Source organism: Marmota monax, unplaced genomic scaffold (assembly GCF_021218885.2).
Source record: "Marmota monax isolate L192 unplaced genomic scaffold, Marmota_monax_Labrador192_F-V1.1 WCK01_AAM20220418_F8-fsc00003, whole genome shotgun sequence".
Taxonomy (NCBI): Eukaryota; Metazoa; Chordata; class Mammalia; order Rodentia; family Sciuridae; genus Marmota; species Marmota monax.
The window spans coordinates 15,804,045-15,830,880 of record NW_026694084.1 but is presented as its reverse complement, the minus strand read 5'-3'; the positions used below and the strand labels follow the sequence as shown (position 1 = coordinate 15,830,880).

The following is a 26,836-nucleotide window of genomic DNA, read 5'->3' as shown; positions in this document are numbered from 1 at the left end:
GTCTTCTGAGAAGTGTTTGTTCAGTTCCTTGGCCCTTTTATTAATTGGATTATTTATTTATTTTGGTGTTAATATTTTTGAGTTCTTTGTATATCCTAGAGATTAGTGCTCTATCTGATATCCGTGTCATAAAAATTTGTTCCCATTCTGTAGGTTCTTTATTCACCTCACTGATTGTTTCTTTTGCTGAGAAGAAGCTTTTGAGTTTGAATCCATCACATTTATTGATTCTTGATTTTAATTTTTGCACTATAGAAGTTTTATTATGAAAGTGGGGGCCTAATCCAACATAATGGAGATTTAGGCCTACTTTTTCTTCTATTAGACACAGGGTCTCTGGTTTAATTCCTAGGCCCTTAATCCACTTTGAGTTGAGTTTTGTGCATGGTGAGAGGTAAAGGCTTAATTTCATTTTGTTGCATATGTATTTCCAGTTTTACCAGCACCATTTGTTGAAGAGGCTATCTTTTCTCCAACATATGTTTTTGGTGCCTTTGTCTAATACAAGATAACTGTATTTATGTGAGTTTGTCTCTGTGTCCTCTATTCTGAACCATTGATCTACAAGTCTATTTTGGTGTCAATAGCATGCTGTTTTTGTTACTATTGCTCTGTAGTATAGTTTAATATCTGTAATAGTAATGCCACCAGCTTCATTTTCTTGCTAAGGATTGCTTTGGCTATTCTGGGTCTCTTATTTTCCAGATAAATTTCATTTCTATGAGGAATGTCATTGGGATTTTGATTGGGAATGCATTGAATCTATATAGTGCTTTTGGTAGTGTGGTCATTTTGACAATATTAATTCTGCCTATCCAAGAACAAGGTAGATCTTTCCATCTCCTAAGGTTTTCTTTAATTTCTTTCTTTAGTGTTCTGTAGTTTTCATTGTAGAGGTCTTTCACCTCTTTTTGTTAAGTTGATTCTCAACTTAGCATAGATAGCTTCTAGGATGTTGAGATATGTTCCTGTTATCCCTAGTTTTTCTAGTGTTTTGAAATAAAATAGAAAATATCAAAGGCATTGACAAATTTCTAGAGTCATATGATTTGCTCAAATTGAATCAGGAATGATATACACAATTTAAACAGATCAATTTCAAGTGATGAAATAGAAGATGCTGCCAACCAAGAAAAGCACAGGACCAGATGGATACACAACTGAGTTCTTCAAGACTTTTAAAAAAGAACTAATACTAATATAATAGTCTTCAATTTATTTCAGGAAATAGAAAAAGAGGGAGCACTTCCAAACTCATTCTATGAGGCCAATATCACCCTGATTCCAAAATCAGTCAAAGACACATCAAAGAAAGAAAACTTCAGACCAATATCTATAATGAACATAGATGCAAAAATTCTCAATAAAATTCTGGCAAATCAAATATAAAAACATGTCAGAAAGATAGTGCACCACAATCAAGTGGGATTCATCCCAGGGATACAAGTTTGGTTCAACATACGGAAGTCAATAAATGTAATTCATCACATTAATAGACTTAATGATGAGAATCATGATTGTATCAATTGATGCAGAGAAAGTATTTAACAAAATACAGCACCCTTTCATGTTCAAAACACTAGAAACACTAAGGATAGTAGGAATATACCTCAACATTATAAAAGCTATCTATGCTAAACCCAAGGCCAACATCATTCTAAATGGAGAAAAATTGGAAGCATTCCCTCTAAAAACTGGAACAAGACAAGGATGCCCTCTTTCACCACTTCTATTTAACATGGTCCTTAAAACTAGCCAGAGCAATAGACAGATGAAAGAAATTAAAGGGACACAGATAGGAAAAGAAGAACTCAAATTAGCACTATTTGCTGATGATATGATTCTATACATAGAAGACCCAAAACATTCCACCAGAAAACTTCTAGAACTAGTCAATGAATTCAGCAAGGTAGCAGGATATAAAATCAACACCCATAAATCAAAGGCATTTCTGTATATCAGTGACAAATTCTCTGAAAGAGAAACGAGGAAAACTACCCCATTTACAATGCCTAAAAAAAAAATAAAAATAAAATAAAATAAAAATCTTGGGAATCAATTTAATGAAAGAAGTGCAAGTTTTAAATGTTCTTTTTGCAGTTGAGAAAGATATTTTGAAGAAAATAAATGATTTTCTTAGGATTTGAATTTATGCCCTATGGACTATTGAGGTCGTGCTTTTCCATGTACATTTCTGTTACACAAGATAAATGAAGTTAAAAATTGTGTTTGATTTTCTTGATCTTTAAGCCACTGCCATTTCTTTGTGAAATATTCCAATTCATTCCCTCAAAATTCAACATCTAGAACCCCTGCTTTGTGGAACGTTTTGTACTAAACCCATTCTTCATCCTACTCATTCTCTGTGTTCTTGTCCTGACCAAAGATCTGATCTTGCTAATCTTCCCAGATCCTAAAGGACAGGATATTGTTGAAAATTTGAAGTGAGACATAACACATTTGAATCCTTGTTCATTGATCTTTTTCAGATAGAATTGCTTAGTAGGTGTATAAATGCCACATTTTTTTTATCCATTCATCTATTGAAGGGCATCTGGGTTGGTTCCACAGTCTAGCAATTGTGAATTGTGCTGCTATGAACATCGATGTGGCAGTATCCCTGTAGTACGCTCTTTTAAGGTCTTCAGGGAAAAGTCCAAGAAGGGCAATAGCTGGGTCAAATGGTGGTCCCATTCCCAGCTTTCCCAGGAATCTCCATACTGCTTTACAGATTGGCCGCACCAGTTTGCAGTCCCACCAGCAATGTACAAGAGTACCCTTTTCCCCACATCCTCTCCAGCACTTGTTGTTGTTTGACTTCATAATGGCTGCCAATCTTACTGGAGTGAGATGGTATCTTAGGGTGGTTTTGATTTGCATTTCTCTGACTGCTAGAGATGCTGAGCATTTTTTCATGTACTTGTTGATTGATTGTATGTCCTCCTCTGAGAAGTGTCTGTTCAGGTCTTTGGCCCATTTGTTGATTGTGTTATTTGTTTTCTTATTGTTTAATTTTTTGAGTTCTTTGTATACTCTGGATATTAGGGCTCTATCTGAAGTGTGAGGAGTAAAAATTTGTTCCCATGATGTAGGCTCCCTATTTACCTCTTTTATTGTTTCTCTTGCTGAGAGAAAACTTTTCAGTTTAAGTAAGTCCCATTTGTTGATTTTTGTTATCAACTTTTGTGCTATGGGTGTCCTATTAAGGAATTTGGAGCCCGACCCTACAATATGTAGATCGGAGCCAACTTTTTCTTCTATCAGACGCAGAGTCTCTGATTTGATATCTAGCTCCTTGATCCACTTTGAGTTAACTTTTGTGCATGGCAAGAGGAGGGGATTCAGTTTCATTTTGTTGCATATGGATTTCCAGTTTTCCCAGCACCATTTGTTGAAGATGCTATCCTCCCTCCATTGCATGCTTTTAGCTCCTTTATCAAATATAAGATAGTTGTAGCTTTGTGGATTAGTCTCTGTGTCCTCTATTCTGTACCATTGGTCCACCCTCCTGTTTTGGTACCAGTACCATGCTGTTTTTGTTACTATTGCTCTGTAATATAGTTTTAAGTCTGGTATCGCTATACCGCCTGATTCGCACTTCCTGCTTAGAATTGCTTTTGCTATTCTGGGTCTTTTATTTTTCCATATGAATTTCATGATTGCTTTATCCATTTCTACAAGAAATGCCGTTGGGATTTTGATTGGCATTGCATTAAACCTATAGAGAACTTTTGGTAATATCGCCATTTTGATGATGTTAGATGCCCTTCAATAGATGAATGGATAAAAAAAAATGTGGCATTTATACACCATGGAGTATTATGCAGCACTAAAAAATGACAAAATCATAGAATTTGCAGGGAAATGGATGGCACTAGAGCAGATTATGCTTAGTGAAGCTAGCCAATCCCTAAAAAACAAATACCAAATGTCTTCTTTGATATAATGAGAGCAACTAAGAACAGAGCAGGGAGGAAGAGCAGGAAGAAAAGATTAACATTAAACAGATACATGAGGTGGGATGGAAAGGGAGAGAAAAGGGAAATTGCATGGTAATGGAGGGAGACCCTCATTGTTATACAAAATTACATATAAGAGGTTGTGAGGGGAATGGGAAAATAAACAAGGAGAGATATGAATTACAGTGGATGGGGTAGAGAGAGAAGATGGGAGGGGAGGGAGGGGGGATGGTAGAGGATAGGAAAGGTAGCAGAATACAACAGTTACTAATAGGGCATTATGTAAAAATGTGGATGTGTAACCGATGTGATTCTGCAATCTGTATTTGGGGTAAAATTGGGAGTTCATAACCAACTTGAATCTAATGTATGAAATATGATATGTCAAGAGCTTTATAATGTTTTGAACAACCAATAAAAAAAAAAAGTCACAGCCACACAGAGCCACTGTGCAAGGGTCAGATGAGCTAAATCAAGATTCAGGTGTTTCCCGTTTGCCTAGAGTTTGAAATCAAATTCTTATAAATTACGTTATTAAAGTCTCATAGAGCTCTCTGTGTTATAGAGATTGCCCTCACTCTGCGATGAGAAATCTGAGTCAGAGAGTGACTTGGTAACTTGCCCCACAACCCATGATTAGTATGGCATAAAATGAGAATTGCAATACTATCCAGCAAATGTCCCCTCGATTTAAACCATGTTACTCAATACATATAAACAAAAAAAAAAAGAAGAATTGCTTAGTAGGGCTGGGGATGTGGTTCAAGCGGTAGCACACTCGCCTGGCATGCGCGGGGTGCTGGGTTCTATCGTCAGCACCATATAAAAATAACATAAAGATGTTGTGTCCACCGAAAACTAAAAAATAAATATTAAAAAATTCTTTCTCTCTCTCTCTCTAAAAAAAAAAAAAAGAATTGTTTTGTATTTTTTAATCCTTTGACTTGAAGCCACCAGAATGCTGATCTCAGCTGGCTCATATCAATTAACCCAGTATCAAAGTAGGCTCCATTCTTATGTGAGCTTCACACAGAACAAGCAGCCCTTCATAAATTGCAGAGTGACTCCAGCAGGGGATTAATATCCCGGAAAGCATCTGGGCAGGTACAGCATGGATCCACCATAGAGTCAGCCATAAAGATACTGAGAATATCTCACAATGCCAGAAAGATATCTAATCTGCCCCTGATTTTATTCACATGAAAACGAAAGATTGCATTTCTAAAAATATCTGGACAACTGAGTAAATTCTCTCCTGCAGTTTTATTTAAATATTCAGTAACATTGAGACATACCCTAAAGCCATTCTCTACTGGTAAGAACAATTTTTACTTCTCCTCCCTCACCAACCCCCTATGAAAATGGGCTCACTGTTCTTTTTATAGCCTAACAGAAAGATCCATGTACCAGCACTGCCTTAGCTTTGCTTGGCTTCAATTATACAAACTAACCACACTCAGTTGGATGGCAACTGCCTTAGCAATGTGCCTGTCGTCTCCAACTTCATGAGTGGAGTTTTTCCACCCACCGTGTCAGGTACAGGAACTGAAATAAGAATCAAAATTCTCTAATGCCAATAGAGGGAAAACTACAATGAAATAATACAGCTGCTAAGGTTAAGTTGTGCTGACCTTTTCCCTCATGCACAGCAATAACAAAAGCTGAAGGTTTTAATTGATAATCTTGGTATATGTAATCTTTGCATATATTATCTCACTTAAAACTTTACCTTTTAGGGTATGCAATGTGAAATTTATAATTTATCAAACTCCTAACTACTTGGATATATTTCTCATAGTTTTTTTTTTAATCATAGTTGGTTTTAATTCAGTTGAGTTGTTGGTCTTCTGTTGCAGTCCCTGGGGACTGTCAGCTCCACGCTACCATTCAATTCTAGTTACATATTTTCAGACCACTAATCTCTCTCCACCCCACCAGCTTTCCTGCTGCTTGACCACAAAGTGACAACATCGACTATACCATGCCACGGAAAACAAGACTCAACATTTCAGGAGAACCAGCCCAGCTAAGAGAGTTTCCTTTTGAAAATTCTCCTAACACTTCAATATTGCATTAACCTCAGCTTCACCTGCTTCTTTTCAGGTAACAGAGGTCATTAACTTTGTGAACATCTTCAGTCCAACCACAAACAGAAGCAGGATGGTTGCTTTTGACCCAAGGGAACTTCTAACCCTGGCAAGAAAGTAGAACAGCTCCCTGAGCAGTGTGACAGAGTAGAAGCCCTGTTTTCAGACCATTTGGAGACTCAAGATATTGTGTGACCTTGAGTTTGTATTTAACCTTTGGCCCTTCTCAGAGCCCAGTTAGGTGGGCCTTTTTTTAAATAGTTGAATAATGCCTAGTAGAATGTAAAAGAAAACTTTTTCACTGGCCATTACCTGTTTCTGCCAACAGTTAAGATCATATATTTTGTAACCACATTCAACCAAGTCTTCTGTAAACCATTAGCAGGTCTTGAGGTCTTTCTGTTTCAAAAAACACTGCTTTGGCAGGATGAATGATATTACTTTATTTTTCCAACCATACACTCATCTTAGAAAGATCATATCACTAGGCATAGGTATGATATTTTCTTAACTCTTTCTGTAATGTACTTCTTTGTTATCACAAGCACTAGTGGTCATTCTCTGGTACTAGGATCCAGGTCTTATGGAAATTTTGAAATACAAAATAGCACTTTAAGGTTTACAAGTCACTTACATCCTGAATATTTCATTTCTTTTAATTTCCCCACATTTTTTAAACCTAAAATGAATTTATTTTTCTGGGATTGTTTTTTTCTAAATTAATAAGTCTTAATGCTAGGATGAACATTGGATGAAAAAGAAAATTCCTTGGTAACATCTTACAAATCACAAAATTCATTGACCCTTGACGTATTTCTGTATAGACCTTCCATAAAAGTATAACCAGTCAGACCTTCCCCTTCATTGGAAGTAACTACTTCCAAGGCTGCTTAACTCTTTCTGAATTATTAAACTAGCTTTATTAAAGGTCTTGTGAGGTACTAAGAAAATAAGTTGGGTCAAGTATAAAACAAACACTACTATCTTCACTTGGTATTAAAAATAGGGAAGTGATATCACAGGGAGCATTGAAACTCAGCCACAACCACACGAAATAGCAGGGCACGAGACACTCAAAATCTAGATCTGCTCATGGTTGAAAGCTCTTGCATATTGTGCTGCACAACACATGATACTGTGCTAAACTAAAGCAATTCCTTTCATCCAAAAACCTTGCAGGATAAATCATTGCCTAAGCAGTTGATACTCCTGATGCGACATCTACTCGAGTATGCTGAAGGGAATGTTGATTGCAGTACAGAATGGCCATAGTTGTTGGCCATTTGTTCGTAGCGAAGCTAAAACTGGAATAAACTAAGGTATAAGGGCTTTTTATTTTTTAATCACAGAGGAAAAAAAACAAGAACTTTTGATAATCAATCAAATGCTTTATCCAAACTCAGAATGAATGTTTATACTTTTGTTGTCAACATTTTCCTGAGTACAAGAAAAATGAATGTGAGGAAAGAAGACGAGTCTATTTACTACCACTGGAAATACTCTGCTCTTTCATTTTGGAGAGAATTGACACCTCTACCTGATTTATGAATATTAATGTCAAGCTGACAACAACAACAAAAAAGTATGAGCATGTACGTGTTTCTCTACTTTTAGAAATCTTACTTTGAATCTTATTAAAGTTAGAAAAAAATAATAAACTTTTGTTCTATTTCAGTACCCAGAGGCACCAGTTATTTCCACATACAACCAAGAATTGGAGGACAGATGATTTCCTTCTATTCCTTCTCAGGGCAAATACAAATACCCTCAGCCAAAATTTCTCTGCCTTTCAGCCCAGAATAGAAGGGGAAAGTTTTAAGGCTTGGTAACTTTTTCAAATAACTAAAAGAGCCAATGATGATTAACTTTCCATAGTAATGTGTTTGGCAGGATCTCTTGTGTGTGTCCTTCTTATATTCACTCCTTCTCAAGCAGAATGACGCCCTTTTGTAAAACCAAATTCAAGTCTTTAACAAAGTGAGAAGCAGAAAGATTCTTTGAGCTTCACAAAGTCCAGACAGAAAAAAGAAGTAAAGAAGTGATACTTTGGATAAGCAAAGGGAGTAAGATATATAAGTGCCCTGAGCAATGCCCCCACTTACTCTGTTACAGCAACCTAAACATAGCAAGACCACAGAGGGGAACAGATGTGTAGTATGTATAAGGAGACAAGATCACAGACTCATTGTTCCTTGGTCATTGCAGTCTTCTCTGCCCAAGGACAGTATGTAAATAGCAGAGTTCCAGGCCTGAGGTGACTGTACAAACTGGATTAGCATGACTGCTGTCCAACCATAGCAGACTATTGACTGAGAACCAAACAAGCTCCTCCAATGCTTCAGCACCAAGTAGAATCACAAAGTTATGAAAGATTGGGAAAGCCGGTCACACTAACCAAGAAATTTGGACTGTCAGAATTGATAAATCTTTTTTAAAGAGGTTTTTTGCATGAAAATGTTTATTTTATTTTGACGAGAAGCAAATTTTCTTGATGTATCAAAACCTTGATGTAACAAAATACTACATATTTACATATGCATTCTTCAAAATTAGAAAATCTTGTGTCTTGCCCTGCTTCTAGCTTTGTTATGTCCTTTGACCATGAATAAATTATTAAAATGTAGTTAGCTTCAGGTACCTCATCTTTAAACTGGGAGTGAGTATAACCATCAGGCTTACCTCACAGAGCCAGTAGACACAGAATTACCAAAAGTAGTATGGGAGTTGATAGAGTTGATACTACTATTGGCTTATTTTGCTGTTCATGACATGTCTTTAAAATGGTTTAGCTTCTCTGAGCTCTACCAAGTGACTACTTTATTTTTTTTTAGACATTGATGGACCTTTGTTTTATTCATTTATTTATATGCGATGCTGAGAATCAAACCCTGTGCCTCACACATGCTAGGCAAGTGCTCTACAACTGAGCCACAACCCCAGCCCCTAAATGACTACTTTTAATACAATATTGATAGATACTGTAATTCCTCAAGCTGGAAAGTATAAATGTTTCAAATAATACAAATATGATTTTTTATATTTGCACATGCTTTGATAAATGCATTACACAATGTTCAGAAATCAGCTTAGAGATTATATTTCCAAAAAAAAAGTAAAATAACAACTAGGTCTTTTAAAACTCACTTAGTAAAATCAACTCAATAAGAAGATACCTGGTTCATTTTTGGTCATGTGACTAATATTCAAACATGAGTTGTTTGTCTTTTAAATGATGTTGCAATAATTGAAATTTGGTGGCAAACTGCTTTTAAGTAAAGAATGATGTCTTAACAAAGCAATATTTTTGCTATAAGTCAAGGAAATAGAGTTTTAGAGCCAGGAAATGTGAAGAGAATAGAAACTATTTAATCAACAGGCCTCCACAGGGAAATTTCTAATGTCAGAAAATGGATCAGATGATGGTGTTATTCTTCTTAGCATTATGGGAGGAGACTCTGGGTGGGTAATATCTTTCAATTTAAAAACGAGAAAATATAATACTATAACAAAGTAAGTGAGAAGAGGCATGGAATCTATGTTACACTTTCCAAAGATGAATGAGAAGTAGAAATGGTACTTTTATAATTATGTATGCAAAGGGAGAATGAATTAAAGCTCCAGAAGCATCTTAGGGATCTGAATATTATCTGTCAGTACATTTTAAAAATCTTGATATCCCCTTTATAATCACTAGATTATTTTGAAAATAATTTAAGTCAATAAGTTAAATACTGGTCGACTAAGTTACGTAGCCTAGAAATAATCTAGAAACCTATATTTAAATATAGCAATGAGATATTTCCATTATCATCTTCTTTGGGAAAATACCAAATGGTGGATTATATAGGTGCAGAAAAGAGGTACTGAGACCCCAAGCTTAAGGCCAGGATCTTTATACCAAGCAGACTACTTGGTCAAGGACATGAATATCAAGTCCGTGGAGGTCTATTTCTACTCTCTGCCCATCCAGGAATCTGAGATCACTGACCTTTTCCTTCAAGGAAAAAAAATCCTTCAAAGATGAGCTTTTAAATATTATACTTGTAAAAAAATTAGATATATGCTGCCCAGAGGACCAGATTCAAGATGCTTGTCACAATTAGGGACTACAATGGCCTTATTGATCTGGATGATAAGAATTTGAAGGAGGTAGCCTTCACCATCCATGGGGCCATCATCCTGGCCAAGCTCTCCATTGTCCCTGTACAGGTAGGTTACTGGGGGAGCAAGAGGGCAAACCCCACATTGTCCCTAGCAAGGAAATAGGCCACTAAGATTCTATACTGGTGCACCTCATCCCTCCACCTACAAAGATAGAGCATTGCCTGAGCCCCTGTACCTAAGGAGTGATTGCTGATTGCCAGTATTGAGGACTACTACATCTACATCTCAAGCAGAACCAGCACTGCCACCCCATGAATCTTTGCAAAGACTACCTTTGAGCCCATCTCCAAGACCTACAGCTATCTGACTCCCAACCTCTGGAAAGAGACCATACTCATCAAGTCACCCTATAAGGAGTCAGTGCCCAACTCCTAAAAACCCACACCGGAGTCTCTATGTAGAAGTCTCGGGCCCCAGCTGTGGCTATGAGCTTAGGTTTTTATACAAGGAAAATGAACTAATTAAGCCTGTTTAAAAAAAATCTTTGGACTTTTTATTTCCCATTAGCTAAAAAAGAGTGACTTGTCAAAAATTTCTTAGTAAATCAGTGGTCAATCTAATTAAAATCTAAAGGTAAGGATTTTTTCCTTGCTTACTTGTTACATTAAATGAAAGGCTGCTTTTATAAAACTATATTTCTTAAGAGAAAGATGAGCTATGGTAACTTAGTGTTAACATATTATATTTTCCTCTCTTCTCTTGGCTTTGGCCCCCTTTCCACCAAGATTATAACGGAGTTGAGGCTGAATCGAGATTGACCATACCCCACCCCAGACAATAGAGATTGAGAAGCAAAATACAGTTTTCTTACACCTTATGGTTTAACACTGATAGAGTCATTCTGGTAGAATGTTGCTTTTTAAAATAGAAATATGAGGTTATGAGGTCAAATTATGTATGAAAACTGTCCTTCTTGTTTTTCTGCTCAAAAGAAAAGATGCATGCAGATGACATAGATACAGTATATAGAGTCCTGGAAAAAAAGACACTGGGATGCACAGGAGGTTCAGCTTTGGGGTCAACTTATGTTGCTGTAAGTTAAGAACATAAGGGTCAGAATGGGACCACAGAGTAGTGACAAAATAGGCCTTTTTTGTGTGGGTGCCAGTAATCACAGTGGAGAACACTAACCATGAAAGCCTAACTATTTCAGGAAGACCCCAAGTGGTGCTTTTATTTGTTCTCTTGTCCATCCTGTGGTCTCCTATTTTCTCTTGTCCTGATTCAGCAACTCCTATTGCCCCCTTTAAGTGTGAAATCCCCTGCTTTCTTTCATTTTTGTGGTATGTGTTATTTTTGCCACCAATCTTCATCTTCCCCATCTTCTAGCAAATAGCAAACACATTTTTACGATGTAGGAATCATCCTCCTCTGTCCTCAGCTGTGTTGTTTAAGTAAGAAGGTTCCCATCCTGACACATATAGCCAAGTTGTCCAGCTAATCCATCACTCTGGTTACAATGACCCAACCAGAGATGGATAATGGGGCAGGAAGACATGTTTGTGCCGTCTTCTATGGCAGCAATCATCAGGGACCAGGTTTCAGCCCCTGATGGTTCCCTTGGGAAGTCTGCCTATTCTTACCATGTTGTAACCCTAAAACCAACCTACCAGGTCTCTAGCTCTGCTCTACCACCTCCTAGCTGTGTGGTCTTGAACAAGTTACTTAACCTCCGTGTGCCTGTTTCCTTACCACAATGGGTTGTTACGAGAATTAAATCAGTTAATGTGTGGAAATTACTTGGAACAGTTCCGAGAATGTCATGTTTGTTTGGTTTTTTAAAACATTCCTTTAATCACTTGTATTTTAAATCCTTCAACTGTCTTTGACTCTTCTTCTTTCACCATATCTACCATTCACTGAAAATCCTCTCTCTTCTATATCACCATCCCTCTGCCTTTTTCCCCCCAAATTAAGTTATAGTACACTGGCTAGGTTCTTGTTTCTATCCATTTAGACTCTTGCCTACCTCAAAAGCACTTCTAAAGGACATCTGTGGAATCTCCTGCTTTAAGACCCCCTCCTCTAGGAGCTGGCAGACAATCCTAGTCCTTCCTAAATGGATCTGTACCAGCTGCCTCCTTAGTAAAGCATGAGTCACACCCACTACCTCTAGCCACAGATTAACGGTCAGAAATTGGGCAGCAAAGACCTTTATCTGGGATAAAGAACAATAGGAAGGTAGCACAAACCCCAGAGAGTTGAAATCATAAAACGTAAAATTGCAGTGGTAGCCACGTTTACTGCCATATTGAAAGAATAAATTAACAATTTCTTTTCTATTGAGACGTCTTAGAAACTTTAAGATGTTAATGTGCTAAGCTGGGAATCCAGGGTCATTGTGATGAGAAATATCTACTTACTCCATATACTTCTACTGAAGATTAATGCTGTCTTCCATGATTCTGTCTGCAAACTACATTTCGCCACATCCACTAGAAGTACTGGGAAAGTACTAATCCTTTAGCCTGGAACTTGTCCACATGGCTAAAGGATTAGTTGCACCCTCTTAACACAGCAAACCCCATTTCAGGAGGCTGGATTTGTCAGTGCTTAATTTAATCAGCTCTGTTTATAGACTTGAGATCTTCTTGAGGCCATGGTGGATAGAACAGGATTCTCTAGCTTTGAAGGGCATCTTCCTATCTCCATTTTATAGATGCGGAAATAGAGGCTCAGTTAAACATCTCACCTAGATCACAAACAGAATAAGAGCCAGGATTTGAACTGATATGTTCTGTCTGAACAAGGATCTCTAATTATAAAGCTTGCTATTCCCACATACTCTGTTCAACCCCTATCTATTATTAAATATGAACATTTATTATTTTCTTGTACTCTATATCAGTAAGGATTCAGTCAGAAAATGGAAAACAACTGTAGATATTCAGCAGGAGAAATTTAATACTGGAAATTGGTTATATGAGCAATGGAAGAGCTATAAAGCCAAGTAGGGGATAATTAAGTGACAGTTGAGCAATAATAAGAAGTTTCTGTAGCTCTAGCGTAGGAGAGCAAAAGGGGATGGGAAGTTATCCTCAAATCCAAAAACCAGGGTCACAGAATGAAAGCTAGAAGCACAGAAGGACTACCTGTCCTGCCAGAAATCTGAACTTTTAAACACAGTTAATTTGGGCCTAAATTTATCTCTATAATTTGGTGGTAAATATTGGCCTAAAGCAACGTTTGTACATTGCAAACTATAACCTAGCTTGGCATGTAACCTAAGGATATACTCCACAACCATGCAACTAAATCTAAGCTAATCATAACAGCTGAACTTCCAGCCAATCAGAGGGTGAAAGCTGCCAAAATATGACTCTGTAAAGAAATACCAACTACAGCCAATTTTGTGTGTCATTTTTCTCTCCTCTGCTATCAATATAACCTCCACATGTAGCAGGGTTGAATATTCTGAACCATATTTGTTCTGGGCTGCTATCTAATTTCAGAATTGCAATTAAAGACAATTGTGAACAATGTAACTAAATTTATTATAATGTTGTCTTATAAGAAATAAGAGAATGGAGCAGTCCTGTGGGAACCAGAACCAATGAGGAGAGACTGAAGAACCATCCATAGTAGATGACTTCCTCCTACTATTTGTCCTTCAGTCTACTTGAAACTAATTGGCAAAGAACTCTGGGAAATGTAGTTCGTTGCCATGTAAAATAAAGGAAGAAAAGGCAGGGAAATTATTTAGGAGCAAATAGGAAAGCAACTAACACACTTATACTCCCTTGTATAAAAGGTTACAGCACAGGGCTGGGGTTGTGGCACAGTGGTAGAGCACTTGCCTAGCATGTGCGAGGCCCTGGGTTTGCTCCTCAGCACCACATAAAAATAAATAAAATAAAGGTATTGTGTTCAACTACAACTAAAAAATAAGTATTACAAAAAACAAAAGTATTACAAAAAAACCTGAGTTTGTGTCTTTTTGATGGTGAGGGGTGGGTGAGAGAAATTGAAGTACAAGAGCCTAGAACTACAGAATAGGAGATCCTTGGTCTATTGCTATTCTGTTTTAAAATCTGGGAGCAGTTTTTTCACCTTCCTACTTAGTAGAGCAAAAAGTGACTCCAACTTAAGACCCATTTTTCAGAACTTGCCTGCTTAAAACCTCCATTTATTTTTATTCTTATTGCCATAAGGACAAAGACTAACTTGATCGTTTTAAGTAACGGTGCTTTGTCCTATGGAAATAGGGAGCAGGCACTATCACATAAAGAGTCTTCCCAGAAGCCAATGAACGCTGAAGAACCAGCTATCTAGAAGGGTAGAAAACAGAATATAGCTCATAGAAGTTGGAATCAAATGGTTATTCAGAGTCTAAGCAACCCTGACAGCAATAGCTCGTGGATTTCCAGTTCATATTTAGACCTTTCAACTAACTCCGCCAGTCTCAGCATAGCTCTTGTTCTGTGTCTTCTTCCTTTTCAGAATTCTCTATTTTTTTCTTTACATACATGGCAATGCAGATTCATAAGACATATAATCTAAAGGACACTTCACTTTTTAGGAATAAAAGTTTTGCAAAAGATCATATCATCAGCAATTGCCCATGCTATGAATTAATTAACCTCATCTCAGTTGTCATCTAGTCTGGTCATTTGGAAAGAGGGCATCATGGCACAGGTTCACATGGTATATTTGCCTGGAAGTACCTTCTCAGCAAGAAAATGTTCCTTAGAAGCTCCGTGGTTGGATTGCATTCTTCACCTTGGAGGCAGAAAATAGAAAAAACAAATAAGCAAAAAATTAGATTAAAATAAAGTGAAAGAAAGATCTTCTTCCAAAATAAGCAGATTGTGCAAATTGCTACAAAATGGGCAACTGAAAAAAAACTGAATTTTTTAATCCACATGCATCATCACACATCATGAAAAGTAATGTAATAATGTAATAATGAAAAGTAATGTTATAATATTCTACCTTGATAAAAAATGCTGAACAATTACATATTAATTCACCTTTTCTGCACCCCTGAGAAATTGGTCAATTTTAGTTGCCTAGTAAAAAAAAAGAATAACAGACAATTGTCACCTAATTAGGCTCTCTACTCAGCATTCCAGGATATGAGTCTGTTTTTAATCTAGAGCAATTTGATTCCAGCCACTGCGACACTGCCCATTTTGAAAAACACACAGATCCTTTTCATGGCACACACACACAAAATCAATTAGACTCTCTCTCTCTCTCTGCAACTCTCAATTTGAGAAATAGGCATTGTTTCTGTGGGAGTGCAGGATGAACCTGACTATTTTAAATAAATGACCTAAGAAATCCATTATGGGTAAACCAAGGCTGCATTAGAAAATAAATAAGAAAAAAAAAAAAAAAAAGAAAATAAATAAGAAAAAAATCATCAGAGTTAATGCTGCAAAATGACCCAGGTTCATTTGTACTGAGAAGTGCCACTGGGGCTGAATTATTTATAGGCCTACATTCTCTCATGCAGTAAATATAATGTAGTGTTTTGAGTTGGATTCTGTTTAGTTGGTTGGTTAATTTTAAGCCATAGGATCTTTAAAACTCTAATGCTCTTAAATCTTGTTCAAGGGACAGGATGTGACCACAGAATGTCTTGTACAGTCTGTATTGAATCTCCTTCTTGTGTTGTCTAGTCTCTCATCTTTCAAAATTGACATGATGAAGAATAGACATAGTCATGGTTTAAGACCAGACAGAGGTACTTTAGCATAATTTTATGTAGTAGAAGAGATAAGTAAAAGGAAGCCCTCCTTTCATTCCCTTCTGTGGCCGTAAAGCTGTATTTCAATTTCACCATAGCCCTAAAAGGGATCCCAGTGTAAGGTAGAGATGACTAACATTCAAACTCAAAAAAAAAAAAAAAAAAAAAACATCACCACCAACAACATTGTCAGTTCCCTCAAATCTAAATCAAGATTGGGATGCTGGGATACAGAACACTGCCCACATATGAATTGGCTCAACTTGTAACAAACCCATGGTTCCTGTGTCTACCAGGCTAACCCTAGGTAAATTCCTATATTGCCAACTGATTATTGGATAATACATGAAAACTGTTTCTGAAGATGATGGTTCATTGGAGGAATGTATCATCAGAGCTGCTCATTGGAAAGTTTGAATTTATTTGATCCAAATAAATAAAATCTGTGCAAAAATTTGATTTCTTCTATCATTTGAATGCTTCATCATAAAGAGAGTTGCTTTTTTGTTTTCCCCTTCTAGAGTCTTCTGTTTAAAAACAAATGTTTTGGGTGTTTTGTTGTTTTGTAAATACCACTGAACAAAAGTACTCACTTATTCCTTATGCATAATCTATTTGAATGACATATTCTTAGAATTACTCCTAGATATTTTATCTTTTAACAGATGTTTTAGTGCTGCAAGCACATTGCTTTTAATAAAAAAGTCTCCATATCTTTATACTTTTCTGCATGAGCAGCTGAGTCAGATGCCCCCAAACAGTACTACTCTCTATTCAAAATACAAGTATTGAGCCTTTGTTGTGTCTTAGGGGCTGCAGCTCTTCTCTCTATATGTTGGCTCCAGTCTGCACACTTGGAAAATCACACTGTTAGGACCAATCCTGAGTTTAGGTACAGGGGCTTTAAGCATCTCCATTTACCATTCTTTGACTTGATATCTTTACTCTTCTGCAGTCCAGCCATTACTTTTTTCCTGTACACATAGTATCTGGTTACCTAGGCTATTATTCAGGAATCTGTTTTGTACTGTTGTAGTCTTCTATTTCCCTCTTGGTCCACAGTGTCTTACTACATAACAAAATGAGGCCTCTGCTTCCTGCACCTGTTTTCCCCTGATGTCCACTTTCCATATCCAGTAATCTAGAATACTACCAGGCATAATGGTGTATGACTGTGATCCCTGGTATTGCACTTAGGAGGCTGAAGAAGGAGTATCTCAAGTTTGGTGCCAGCCTCAGCAATTTAGCAAGATCCTCAGCAACTTTGGAACCCTGTTTCCAAATAAAAGATAAAAATAAAATAAGACTTGGGATGTAGCTCAATGGCAGAGCACCCTGGGATTCAATCCCCAGTACCAGAAGCAAAAAGTGGATAGATTAACAGGATTCCAGAGTACCACATGTTTTCACCCTCCCTGTTATAGTGCTGTTTTCTCAGTTGAAACAATTCCCCATTAAAGAATCCTCACCCATCCCTGACTGTCCCCCTAGCTAATGCTTATTATATAATAACTCACTCACTTCCACATTTCACTTGTCAAATTGAAATTATTCTTTTCATCTATAAATGGATCTGTTCCTACTACAGCACATGCCCATCACAGTGGGGAAGGCCAGTTCCAAGACCTGGAACGGTCTAAGATGGCCTGTCCCACTTTAATTCACTATCTATAGTTAGTTGTGCCTACTATGTGGGGGGGAAAAGAATATCAAGGTATTTGATCATTGGCAATAGAGATAATCAGGATAATTTGTCAGAAAAAAAATATAACATTGTCAGATCCAACCATCTATATTTGCCACTTGGCCTCCTTACAGTCTCGAGATGGCATAAATATGTGGAATGGGCTTACTCAGGCATCTGCAGCTACTTCTAATTCACTGAACTCCTTTGAAGTGAAAAGCAATAGAGTGGAAATAGTTGTATGTTAGATGACTTTGACTGCCATTTATTACTCTCATGTTGATCAACTCTGTTAAATCTTATAAGCCCTTTCTTCTAGATAATGTGAGAACAATAACATTCATTAATGCCTATAAACTACTGGATTTGACTTTTGATGAATTAGAAAAGCAAGGAAATGATTTGTCCCACTTTGGCCAGTTGGGAGAAATAACTGGAGGTTTCTCTCCATTTGAGCAAGTCTCTAGGATCCACTCATGTAAAGGCATAGCACAAACCAGTAAGCTAATTTCCCATATGTATTCTGTGCCTTTCACTATAAAACCAAGAATTCAGTATCCCTACTAATACAAGTTCTCATGGTGTCTATTAGTAACAATAAAGATATATGGCCCCTAGTGAATAAAGTACACCTGTCTTACCTGTGGGAAAGGAAGTGAGGCAGGGTGCTGTGGGAACATAAAGGAGAAGCACGCATAACTGTGTCTGCAGGAACAAGGAGGATTTCCCAGGCCAGGTGATGCCCAACTTGCTCTTCCTGAGATTCAGAGATTCCAAGGGCTCTTTGCACATCAGTCCTGGTTTTGTTGTTATTGTTTCAGTTGTAGATGGACACAATACCTTTATTTTATTTATTTATTTTTATGCGGTGCTGAGGATTGAACCCAGTGCCTCACGCATGCTAGATGAGCACTCTATCACTGAGCCACAACCCCAGGCCCCAGTCCTGATTTTTGTTTGTTTTGTTTTGTTTTTGGTACTCAGGGGCTCTTGGCCACATCCCCACATCCCCACCCCTGTTTTGTATTTTATTTAGAGACAGGGTCTCACTGAGTTGTTTAGCACCTTGCTTTTACTGAGGCTGGCTTTGAACTCTAGATCTTCCTGTCTCAGCTTCCCAAGCTGCTGGGATTACAGGTGTGCCCCACCATTCCTGGTTTTAAATAGAGAAAAGTCACCCTTTTCAGGTGAAAAGAAGCCTGATCAACTTGAGTTGACCTCTGGTGAACCCCAACTTGTATTGGGACACATGGGATTTCTCTGTTCTTATCCTGGCTCACCCACTATGGTATATAACTGGGCATCTGTGGGGCAAGTCTGCCCATGTGGATCTGCAAAACACTAATTCTAACAGCGCTAAAAAGCAGGATAGTTTTATTGAACTTTTTGTCAACAAAGGAAATTATATAAAACAGTACAGGCAATTTTTCTTTTAAAATAGCAGTTCTCCTTCCTGAAAGTTCTAATCTTTGTGGTAGCCTTTTAATGTCTGTCTTTCTATGTATCTCTATCTCTGCCTCTGTTCTCTCACTGCCTATCTCTGAGTTTTTCCCTATAGGCATCACTACCTGTTTTGTTCTGGGTCTCTCACTATCTCTCGGTGTGTGTTTGCATGTGTGTGAGTCTTTTTCTGTCTCTCACACCACCTCCTCCTGAAGTCTCTCTCCACTACCATCTCCTCAAGCTTTCCGCCTGCTTCTTTCTCCATCCAGACCATCTAAGGTCCTATTGTGCAAATGTTTTGCCCTCCCTTGGGTCTATCCATCTTTTTTAGATAAGTAGTGAAATCTCCAGCTACTTTGGTTTTGCATTACAGTATGTTGCCCCACTCAGAAAAAAGAAATGCTAGAATGTCTAGAACTCACATTTCCACAATACTGGAAGCAAAATTATAAATGTTCACAATTTCATCATTTTTTTTCTGCCTCTTTGCATTCTTCTTGTAAGACAGAATTTCTTACAATTTCACAAACTCCTGACTCCTCAGAAGGCCCTTTCTATCTTGTCCATTCCACAACCTCCTCCTCTTCCCCAACTACTTCCACTCTTTCTCTAAGGTCTGGGTGTTGCCCACTCAGAAAGGAAAGCAACACCTGGTCAATGTAGAATCAAACACCTCTTCAGTGCTTCTGAAGCCCCAGTACAATCCCTATTCCTAATGGTCACAATGATTAGGAATCACTACAGGTTTTAATGTCTCCTATCAGACATGGCTCCTTAGATATGTGGACAAATATGCACTTTTAATGCTGGCTCACAGCCAGCACTCCACAATTGTTTGTTGAAGGAAATTTGAAATCCTAAGTAAACAATGATCCATGCCAATTTCTCTTTCTTTTGAAACTTTCCAGTCTTAAACTGCAAACAAAAAGACCAATGCACAATTAATTATAAGCCTCTCCATTTTTCTCAGATGACCTCAGGAAAGAGAAAAGGCAAGAGCTGAGGGAGAAAGGGAAAAGACTAGGTTCAGTGGCAAAAATCACAGAACAGTTCTTGCACAATCATATACTGAAAACATCTTGGCCACATAAAACCACTTTTAAGTGGGAGTCATATAATTAAAAAAGACCATTTGTATAAGGTAGGCAATAACTTTGGCCAACAGTTCTCTTGCCACTGACTTAAGCATATTGGAATAGGTAATTCCAAAAGAAAGGTTTAGAGTAAATAAAAATGTATCCAAATCATAATCAAACAAAAATGCTACAGAAGAGATCCTTGGGTGGAGTTTTTTTTCAGGGCCCTAACCATGTGGGATTCTTTTCCCAAGCATCATCCTAATCAGTCTTTGGAAATGAAGGATTTGCTTTTGAACATGAAACCACATTCATTATGAAGATGGACCCCTAATTTTTATGTACTTATTCCATGCTCTGTATGGAGCATGGAAAACTGAAAGTCAAAGGTAACTTTTTCAAACAGCAAACTGAAACTACAAATGTGAAAAATAAGCAATAGCTAAAATCTGTTCTCTTCTCTGAGTGAACTGAATTACCTTACCTACACTAAATACTCTCAGTGGGGATATCACAGCTAAATTTCCCCCCATGAAATATAGCTAAAGGATGAAAAGGGGGCAGCTTTATGATGTGTGAATGATGTGCTTAAGTTGTTTTATAAATAAGCAATCTGTAGGGCAAAACTATTTAACTATATTTTTAAATAATACCATATTAAGCATTGTTTAAACCTTATGTACCTGGGTAATATTGATTCATTAAATACTCAAACATTTACAGAGTTTCTCTAAGTGTCAGACACCCAGTGAGGTTTCTGCCACAGAGTTGAGGGGTAAGTGAAGTTTGGGGAGATTGTATACTAAGGTGAATTAGACTTGGCTTCTAGCCTGGAAGAGCACACAGTTAAATGAGAGACTTGTATAAACTCGCAGTTCTGCAAGCAGAAGAACAACGACCCTTCTGGGTCCATTTGACAGTTGAAACTTTAACCTTCATGTTTATTAAGACAGGATTGCCTAGGATGTGAAACCTGAGCTAAAGCATTGGCAGCAAATAGGGAGTAGCAGAAAAAGTAACTAGAAAATGGGAAAAGATTTAGGAGAAAGAATTTCTGGGATTTTAATGGCAGGTATACGAAGGAGGTGAGGAAGATAGAATACCTAGATTTCTGGTTTGGAATGCAGGTAGGTACTGGTGTGTTGCAGTTTGTGTTTTCTGGAAGCAGATGCTGAGGCAGAGATTGGCATGGTGAGTGTCTATTAGAGATCGAATGCTGTGGAAGGAAGGTTGTAAAAGTAGGGTAAAGCAGAAAGATTGATCAACTGTGCAATAAGTCTAACAATGCTTCAGCCAATCTCTCAAGAGGTCTAGAGAGTATATCACCCATTAGAGATGACCTCAGTGAGGTCAAAATTGCTCCACTTTTGTGCTTTCATGGTGTTCAGCCATTGGGCATAAAAGAGCCCAGGAAAGGCACAATCTCACTTGAGTGGCTCTCTGAAGCCTTCCCTATCTTAGAGCAGTGACAGACAGGGTGGTAAAAATAAGGATAGCTTGATGCCATCTTTAAGTTATCATCTGATTTCTCTATTTTCTTTCACTGGCTATTTTTCTTGTGTCAAAGGTATATTCCTATTATCTTTTATTTTCTCTGTGTTACTTTTTGGCTTCCATTTCTTACCACTGAATATATATTCTCTTGAAAGATGTTAATAAGAATTAACTATGTGCCAGAAAAGTTCTCTCATCTCATAGTCAAGGTATGCATCATAATTTTGTCTTTACCACTGAGGCTCAGAGAAATTACTTAATTTTCCAGAGATTACAAAATTACTAGGTGGCTAAACCAGGATTCCAATCGGTACCTGCCTGGTTCAAAGTTTTCCTTTAAGAGTCTGAAGACTTTTTCACCTTTGAGATTATGGACAAATTCAGATGTGTTTTTCTTTCTCAACATCATTTTCTTTGCCTGCATTTAATAAATTGACTTTTGTATTTTTTCCCCTCCTTTTGTCTTTACCAGCCTGGATTCAGTTTCTTGCAAATCTGGAAACAGTTTTCCAGTTTTACCTAGTAGATTCACCTATCCTTCTAGACATATATATGTCTAGAAGACCTGGTCTTAACCACAGATCTAGAAATAAATGCATGACATAAAAGAAAGCAAATACACTAAGTCCAAAATATATGTCAATGATCCTGCTTATTTTAGTTATTCCATCTCTATAATTCTGCTGCTCTGGGAGAACTCCCATCCACCAGTTTAAAAATTGAACTTGCTGAAAATAACAACTAACTTATATGATTTGTTGAAATCACTGTCCTCTTACCACTGCCCCATGATGATATAGTACTTGGCTGGTGTCCTCCTAACTCAGGCCTTTAGCTCACAATTTACATGGCCAGCAGCCACAAGAAATGAGTCATAAGCTGGCCGGCTGTTCTCTGCAATGGTTTTGAGTCTTCTCATTTTCCTTCTGCCTTCTTCTCATTGTCTACCTGGTCCTACTGTCTACCAGACTCTTGGTGCCTTGGATTTTAATTTATGAGGATTAGATTCCACTCCCCCAAATGTTAGATCTTGGAATTCTCCAAGGAAATTTTGTTGCTTCGTTTGCATCATGGTTTTTACTTACCAAATAATTCTGCCCACCCCTGGACAGTTCAGAGCATTTACCAGCCCAAGATCCAGTATTCAGAAACCCCAACTTAGCATTAATCCATTTGGTATTTAGCCAAAAAATACCTGGCCACCCTGGTATTGAAAAAGAGAATCTTACACCTCTGAAAAAGAGAATCTTACAGTTGATTTATTTGATTCACATTTCTCTCTCTCCCTTTTCTGAAAAAAAAAAAAAAAAAAATTTCAGGGACATGGACCAGGTCTGGTAAAGTATTGGATTCCCCAGATTCTAACACCATGTTTCATGCATGGTAGTTACTCAGTAAATCTTTGTTAAATTAATCTGGCTGAGCCTCAAATTGCTCAGGGTTAGAATTTTGGAATTTCAGTGTTTAACTATGCCAGGCATTCTCCACCTAAACTAGAATGACTCAACATTTCCCTTACATATATATTGGGGATGCTGATTGGAATTGTCTATAAAAACTGTAATGTTTTAATATCCTCAAGTGAATACTGTAAAATGCATTTTATTACTATTATATAGTCCTAAAGCCCCAAAGAAAAAGGTTTGCATTTGTTATGAATTCTGATCCTAATTTTTAATTTATCATTTTAAAAAATTGTGAAAAAATTCTGAAACATGGAGAAAGTTTTCATTCAAAGTGAATGTTATGAGCTAGATGTAGCAGCATATGCCTGTAATTACAGCAACTCAGAAGGCTGAAGCAGGAGGACTCAAGTTCAAGGTCAGCCTTGGCAACTTAGTAAGACCCTGTTTCAAAATGAAAAATAAAAAGGGCTTGGGTTGTAGCTCAGTGATAGAGCTTCCCTGGGTTCAATCCTCAGTATCATATTTTTTAAAAAAGTAAATATATGAAAATACTAGAACAGTAGAGAACCAGAGGATATTAGAATTTTGTTATCTACATTACAAAATATAGGAAACAAAATTATGTGAATTCTAGCCAAATTCAGAACCTCCAACCTAGCATTGCATCCTCCTGAGGTGCTGGAATTACAGGCACATCCCTGAGTCTATTTGCTCTGAAGAATAGGGTTTGGGGGCTTGTTAGGGAGTCAGAATGAATTTTCATGCAGGTTTTTCTTTCTTTCTTTTTGTTTTTGTACTGGGGATTGCACTCAGTGAGGTTCTAGTTCTACCACCAAGCTAGGCGCCCCACATTTTTTATTTTTTGAGAGAGGGTTTCACTAAGTTGCAAAGTTTAGTCTAGAACTTGCAGTCCTCCTACCTAATTGCTCCCAAATTGTTGGGATTACAAGTGTGTGCCATCACACCCAGCCTACAGGTGGGTTTTCTAAGAACTGCATTTAAAACATTTTTCCCAGCAATGGTTTTAGTTTTGTAAGCTCACTTTCTAAGAGTTTCTTTTTAATTGTATTACTGAACACTGAAAAAATATCCAATTTTAACGTTTTCACAGAAACTTATTTTTTTTCATAATCCTGGATACTCAAAACTGCTATTGTCTCTATAACGGTTATTTCCTTAGAAAGTGTTGTTTGTTACATTTTGCATAATGTTTCAGTTCTTAAGAGCATTTTCATTAAATTTGATAATGCTGTTCACAATGATTGGTGTGTTAGATCTAAGATTACAAAAGATCTTAGATATGGATGCATATGCAGAAGACTTAGAAGGAGTGGTCACAGGTGGAAAGCAAGCTAGGGGGGAGTTTTCCTGGAATCCAACAGAAAGGGTTCAAGAGAAAAAATCAACAAGTTAGTTATCAAGATGTTGATGTTGAACAGTTTAGTAAAATAAAGGCTTAAATATATATTTGCCTCTGACTAAATAGGAATGGTTTCAGCAGAGTGAAGAGGTTAAAGGAGTTTATAAAGTGCAAGGAGTAAACATGCTGTAGAAGTGGAAACTGCACTGCTATGTATTATAAATTTTTACACTTAAGGTTTGGTTTTGAAAAGAAGGAATAATAAAGTACAAGATTATAGGAAATGTGGGGTCAAGGTAAAAATCAATATTTTTCATAAAAATGCTACCAAACCATAAACATCCTGAAAACCTGTGTAATTGGTAAAATATACTCTACAGAATGGTATCATACAATAAAGTACTAATTCCTGTGGTCCCAGTGTTTAGACCACATGATATAAATAAGGCCAAAGGTGATAAAACGTAATATAAGGCAAGAGAATTCAGAGTGGGCCAGAGGCTTCACCAAAAGTTTCCTAGAGAGAATCAGGATTGAATGTTCCTTAAAATTAAAAAAGAACAGGAAAAAAAATGTCTTCAAGGCCTTTCAGAATGGTAGTAGCAGGGGGAAAAGAAGATATTGATTAAGACAAAACAATTAGAATACAAGTTGCATTTTTAAAAACATTCAGCTAAATTCAATTTCCTCTCATGGTGTTCTTCCTTCAGGGATTCTAAACAACTGCTCAGATTCAACCTTTATTCTTCTCCCTGAAAACCCTCTCAAACCTGGAATTAGTTCAAACCTGGAATTATTAATGAAAGTAGACATGGATCAAGTTGGAGGAAATATATAGTTTGAATTGGTTCAGGGCATATGTCCTTTCTTCTTGCCTAAGTACACATATATAATAAATTAGATGCAGAGCACGCTATGCACAAGATGTGAGTTTAAGCACTTCATCTCTATTAACTTGCTTCATCCTCACAACAATCCCATAGGAAGGGCACTTCTGTTGTTCATTTTACAATTGGATAAACCAAGGCACAGATAGACTGGTTAGTTGTTACTCAAGTTGTATTAAATTAGTAAGTAGCAGACATGGGATTCAAGCTGAGGCTCTCAGGTACTGCTCTACTCTGCCTTTCCCTCTGCTGCCATTGATTCTATATCCCATCTTTATTTTGGTTAAATCTAAGTAAAAGTAATATAAGTTCACGATCTAAAAATTGAAAAATGTACTATCCTTTACTGTATATCCTATAATGAAAACCAATGATCTTAAGCCATTAATCACAGGCATCAAAATTACCACTGTTTACTTTGTAATATAGTATTTATTTTTGTAAATATGTCTTAATACAAATTTTATGAATAATATATTTTGATGTACATTATATATACCTGTATTTTGCAAAATGAACACAAACACTGAAAACTTGCTTCCTACCCAACATTACAAATATTATAGAAAATTGACAGCAAAAGCCACCCTGCTTCCCACCTATTCCAGAGCTAATTACTGTTCCCAATTTCTGTAATTCATTGTAAGAAAAAAGACATTAGCACATGAGAAAAATGCATGCACCTATTAATATATTTTCTTTAAACACACATGTACACATACAAACACACATGAACACATACAAACACACGCAAAGTAAAGGAATCAACTTTATAAACTGCTGAGTCTTTCTTTTTTTCAATTGAAAGTATGCCTCTTAACATTTTTCTGCCTTAAAGCATACACATCTACTTCTTTTCCTTTTAAAGGTTGTGCGTCATTCCATAGTAACATCACATTGTAATTTCCTTACCCAATATTTTTATATATTGGTGAGCACTTTCATTATTTCTGGTTGTTTTCATTTTTCTAACCAACTATCAGATTTGTCATAAAATTAAATATGTCAATGTATATACAGTATATGTTTCTTTTCTCAAGCAGAAAAAAAGTCAACTATAAAATCTAGGAATAACCGAATATGAAATAGGCTGAAATGCAGTGTGATTTTAAGTAATTAGTAAAGTGTGAGCAAATACATTTGACTTTTACACTAGAATATCTTCTTTTTTGAGTGACACCTAGTTGTAACATTGGTTCTGTAATGAAATCATCCTGTTCTTGACATACTCTACCTCTGCAGTGAACATTTCTGTGTATAATGATGGGAAAGGACATGGGTAACCAATAGATGTAGCTCTCCATAAACACAGCTTATGGCTTTATTTCTCATTTCTATCCTTTTCCCTTGTCAACCAGGGAACCAAGTGTCAGCTAAGCATGACCCGGAAGATCAGGGTGCATGATGCACCCACCACATACACAAGCGTGAGCAAGGCAGACATACAACGGACACACACATGACCTCAAACACTCTCCACAGACCTCCCTCCTCCACGGGTCCTGGGTTACAGCTGCTTCTGCTCTGTTTCATCCTTCATCATGTTCCCATCCTCTTTCCAATTTCCAGACTTTTTTCCCCAGA

At 37.1% G+C, this 26,836-nt stretch overlaps 1 pseudogene; it reads left to right on the top strand.

The window, feature by feature from the left end:
• Positions 1–10,671, top strand: part of LOC124107037 (small ribosomal subunit protein uS5-like) — a 31,297-nt pseudogene extending 20,626 nt beyond the window's left edge.
• Positions 10,672–26,836: the final 16,165 nt, after the last annotated feature.